This window comes from Trichosurus vulpecula, chromosome 6 (genome assembly GCF_011100635.1).
Source record: "Trichosurus vulpecula isolate mTriVul1 chromosome 6, mTriVul1.pri, whole genome shotgun sequence".
NCBI lineage: Eukaryota > Metazoa > Chordata > Mammalia > Diprotodontia > Phalangeridae > Trichosurus > Trichosurus vulpecula.
In genome coordinates, this window is record NC_050578.1 from 272,172,242 (window position 1) to 272,177,800 (window position 5,559).

A 5,559-nucleotide genomic window follows, 5' to 3' on the forward strand; every position below is an offset into this window, starting at 1 on the left:
AACATGGAGTTCTTGCCTTTGGGAAGGTCTTTATACTTGATCAAGAAGCTCCAAATCCTGGGCTGGGCCGGCAGCAGTACCAAGGGTGGGCTTGAGGTGGCTGAGTTCGGCAGGTACCTGGCCCGGGCACCGGAGTGAGACTGACCCTCGGGAGCAGTCGAAGAGCGACAGAAGGTTCTCAGATGCCTTTCCATGGCCCTTCGGCTGTCCCACGTCCTGTGCTCTCTCCAGCCACCCCCTACCCCAGCCTAGACGTCCTGCGCTCTCTGGTCCCTACCTCCCCCAGTTTGGGCTGCGTGTGAGCTCAAGAGGCCTAGCGTTGGACGAGGGGCAGGTGAACGGCCAGGGTTCAGTGAGAAATGTTCAGAAGCTTTTGTAATTTTAGTGAGAGTGTGGCTCAAATGGGGGGCCCTTCTCTGCTGCAGCATCTGAACTCTGAATATTAATGCGGAGATCAGCGATAGGAATAAGAATGGCTTACGTTGCTCTGAGGCTGGCAAAGTATCCCTTAGAAGCTCGGGAACCCCATTTCTCAGCTGGGGAAGCCAGGCAGCAGGTAAGTGACTTGCCCAAGGCCACACGCAGCTGATACACGTCTAAGGCAGCATCGGAACTGCTGTCTTCTCAACTCCAAGCCCGGCCTTGTCTCCATCCAGCTGCAGATGCTCACTAGCTGGGTGACCCTGGGTGAATCGCTTCACCCTGCTTGCCTCAGTTTCCTCATCTGTCAAGTGAGCTGGAGAAGGCAGTGGCAGACCGCTCCAGTATCTGCCAAGAAAACCCCAGATGGGGCCACGGAGAGTCGGATGCGACTGAAAAGCGACCGAACGTTATTTTCAGGTGATGACTGAGTACTTCCTGGCTCCCTGCGGGCTTCACCTGCATTCGGGAGGATGAGAGAAATGAGGCCCAGACTCCCATGACCGCCTCAAGGCCCAGAAGCGGAGCTGGAGCTCAACCCCTCCTTCGGAGCGGAGCCAGGGTTCTTGATGTTTACGTGGCCTCATCTGAGCCCACGGATGTCACAGGCAAGAAGAGAGCAGCGGCACCCTCCGGCCTCGTGACCCTCGACTCAGCATTTATTCCCCTTTGGGGTTCGTTCAGAATCGACACCAACTAAAGAAACCAGCTATTTCCAAGAAGCTTTAAAAAGCCCTTGTGTGTTTCCCCAGCTCATCCCTCCCCAGAGCGTGTCCACACCCCCCACGTTGCTGCTTGAGAGTCAGACTGGCCCAGAATGGGGCAGAGTCCGGAAGGCCCCCAAAGGGGCTGGACCAGGTGTGTGACCCTGGCAAGTCACTGGAGCCTCAACACTTGCATTTGTGAAATGGGCATCATGACTTGTCCTAAGGTGGCTGTGAGGATCGAGCGAGCTCTTCCCTGTAAAGGGCCAGAAAGATCATTGCTGCCTGGGGCCTTGAGAAATTCATTTACAACTTGGCCTCAGTTTCCCCATTTGAGAAACGAGGGGGCTGGGCCAGATGGCCTCCGAAGCCCCTTCTAGCTCTGCATCTGTGATCCCAGGGAATTCTTTTTTAAAAAGTTATTGATTTTTCAAATGTTTTTGTAAATAGCATTTTATTTTTTCCAGTTCCATGTAAAGATAGCTTTCAACATTCATTTTTATAAGATTTTGAGTTCCAAATTTTTTCTCCCCCCCTCATATCCCCCTTCCCCTCCCCTCCCCCTCCACAAGGCAGCAAGCAGTCTGATATCGGTTATACATAGGCAATGATGTAAACGTTTCCACGTCAGTCATGTTGTAAAAGAAGAGACAGAACAAAGGGAAAAGCCGCCCAAAAAGAGCAGTCTGCTTCCATCCGCATTCAGACTCCATAGTTCTTTCTCTGGATGCAGGCGGCACTTTCCATCATGAGTCTTTTGGAGTTGTCTCGGATCCTTGCGCTGCTGGAAGGAGCAATCAGTCTATCAAAGTCGGTCCTCGCACGCTGTGGCTGTTCCTGTGTCCAGCGTTCTCCTGGTTCTGCTCACTTCACTCAGCATCAGTTCGTCTAACTCTCCAGGTTTTTCTGAAGTCCTCCGGCTCACCATTTCTTATACCGCAATAGCGTTCCATTGCACTCATACCACAACTTGCTCAGCCATTCCCCACTTGACGGGCATCACCTTAATTTCCAATTCTTTGCTACCACAAAAAGCTGCTATCAATATTTTTGTACATGTGGGTCCTTTTCCCTTTTTTATGATCTCTTCGGGACATAGGCCTAGTACTGGTATTGCTGGATCAAAGTTTGCTCACCCTTTGGGCGTAGTTCCAAATTGCTCTCCAGAACGATGGGATTAGTTCACAATTCCACCAACAATGCATTAGTGTCCCAATTTTCCCACAGATCCAACATTTATCATTTTCCTTTTCTGTCATTTTAGCCAATCTGATAGGTGTGGGATGGTGCCTCAGAGCTGTTTTAATTAGCATTTCTCTAATAGTAATTTAGAGCATTTTTTCACATGACTGTAGATAGCTTTTAATTATTTCATCTGAAAACTGCCTGTTTATATCCTTTGACCATTTATCAATTGGGGGGGGTTGTAAAGAAGCTAGACCAAACCCAGCATATGTGGACAGAAACTGAGGCCTAGAGAGTTTTGGGCCAAAGTCACCCAGCTAAGACAGGGCAAAGCTGGACTTGATTTCTGGCCTCGGTGATTCTGAGGCCAGAGTTCTTTCCACTTGGCCTGAGAAGCAGAGGCCTCCTTCCTCCAAGACCCAGGAACCAAGAATCATGTTCTGTTTGGTTGTAGATGTAAGGGATTTTAAGCAGATTCGAATACAAATACGGCCAAGCTAAAATGGGGAAAAACGACTCAAATCTCCCTCTCCCTCTCCCTCTCCCTCTCCCTCTCCCTCTCCCTCTCCCTCTCTCTCTCTCTCTCTCTCTCACACACACACACACACACACACACACACACACACACACTTATATATATATACACACACACCTACCTGGATTTAAGCCTCTCATTATTAGTGAAGAACTTGGTTTAGCACCTTATTCCCGCCCTATTGCTTGTCTAGTGGCCAACAATTCTTTTCAAAGTTACTCATTACTTCTCTTTTGCTTTGAAAATTTGAAAATCTGCTTTTCTTTGGGGTTGATGGGACCTTGATTTCATAGTAATTTTAATCTTTTTTTCCCTCTAAAATGTTTGTCTGTATAGACATAACCGTGGGTGCCAGGGTGCCAGCCAGTCGGCTGCATTTAATAAGCACCTCCTTATGTACCAAGTGTTGTGCTAAGCCCTGGTGTGGACGGTGTGGCAGGGAAAGGTGCACAATGGAGTGAGAAGAGGAATGGGTCTGGAGTAAGATGACCTTGAGTAAGTCGCACGTTTTCCTAGGTCCCAGCGTTCCTGCCTATAAAATTCTGGGGTCAGAGGGGATGATGTCGAAGCTTCTGTTGTGTGACTTGGTGACTGCTTTTGAGCAATCCTCAAGAGCCCAGCATCGGGAGTCGTGAAGACCTGACTTCAAATGCTGCCTGAGGCAATCGGGAGCTGCGCACCTTGGGACCACTGATGCGTCAGAGCCTCGCCTTCCTTGTCCGTAAAACCGGGATAACACGAGCTTCTACCTCCCAGCGTTACCATGAGGGTCCACTAGGTAAAGTGCTTTGCAAACCTTTAAGTGCTGTGTAAATCTTAGCTATAATTATGATGATAATTAATCCATCATCATTCAACAGTCACTAGAAAGCCACTATGAACCCAAGTCTTTTTCAGAAAACCTGCTGTCTAATGACACCTGCTAACGTTTGTATGTTACTTTAAAATTTGTGAAAACACTTTACAAATATTATCTCATCCTATCTTCACAACAACTCAGAAGGCAGGGGTTATTCACTTTTGATCCCACAAAGAATCCGGTGTGTCTGGTGCAAACTGTTCCAGAGAACGACACCCTGGTTCTTGGATGTTCCTGCTTTATCCAATGTTCCCAAATCAGCTCTTTGATTATCTTTTCTAGAATTATCCCAGGAACCAAAGTTAAGTTCACTGACCTAGAGTTTAAAGATATACATCTTCCCTGTTTTTCAAAATGGCAGCAACATTGGCTTTCCTCCATTCGTGGAGGGCATTTCCCATTCCTCACGATCAATACATGCATGGCTGGCTGAGTTTGTTCCTGATTATGCCTCTATGGGTCTGTCAGCACTAAGTCTGTTCTACCCAGATATGGAGCTAATCCTTCCGGGTTCCTGGTGCATCTAAGGACAAAAGTCACGGATCTGGCTCTAGAACACAGTGTCTCTAGATTTAGAACAAGGAAAGCCTGGATTCAAGTGTCGGCTTTATCCCTCGCTAGCTCTATTTCTCTATGACTCGGTTTCCCCCTCTGTAAAAGAGTAGGTTAATCTAAATGACCCCCAGGTCCCTTCTGGTTGCAGCATTCTCTGTCCTGGTGTCCCTAACTGCTCTGATGGTCCGGAATAAGGCGCCTTCCAGGTTTCAGTATCACAACTGCCCACTAGAGGGAGCGCAGCACATACTTTTAGACTGTCCTTCCTCCCATTGCCCGGAGTTTGCTCAGCTCCTGGTACCTGGGAGCTGCTGTTGGGTTCAACCTGTATTGAGAATATACTCTGCTCTCCAGCCCCCTCCCCGTACCTGGGAAATCTGCTCTCTTTGACAAACCTTATTCAGAAACTTATAAGATTGAGTTTTCAGGAATCAGTAAAGGAAGGAAGCACAGATTTGCACATCATTGAGATTGGGCCAGCAAGCAATCCGAGGGAAGGGGAAGATCCAGGACTTAGGACTCCAGCCCACCTGCTCTCGTGTTTGGGTGGTTTCTCTGGAAACTGTCACACAAAGGCGAAAGCGAGAAGGAAGCCTCAGCACTGGGTGCTAAAAACAAATCAAAGGCTCTTTCCAAAGGGCAGAGAGACACTCTAAAGAGAAAGGGCTATTGTCCCCTCAGGAATCACGCCAATTCCCAGGCACTGTTGGGTGTGAAATCATCTTGTGCCAGCTATAGGACAAAGACCAGGTGTGTTGGTTTAATAGTCCTGATGAGGGCTAGTAAAGCAGCTGTCTATGAACCTGATTACAATGACAGAAATGGTTGCTGTCTTCATGGAGCATGTAGCCAAGATATGAGAAAAGCCCTCCCTAGACTCCTCTGGGGTCACAGAGCTTGTAAGGGTCAGAAGTGAAATTCTAATCTAAGTGTCTCCTGACTCTGACCAGACTTTTTCCATGATACCACCCTTCCTCTTCCTGGATGAATTCCAAGAAAGATATAACCTATCCCACCTGGGCATGAAGAAAGGAACTATGAGGAAGAGTGAGACTGATTTTTTTAAAAAGCTGGAAAAAGTTGGACTGTGTAAACACACCATGTTTCTGCAGTTGGCCACACTGTATAGCTTGCTCTCTGAGATCCCTCACACTGGCATCATATAATCCCTGCCCTCCCAACAGCTAATCAACTGTGTGATGTTCTGATGGCCCCCAATGAGGGGAGCACTAGGAGTCAGGCTGCTTTCACAAGGGTACAACCTGAGGGGAAGAACCCATTGAGCTAATGTTGCTGGTGGC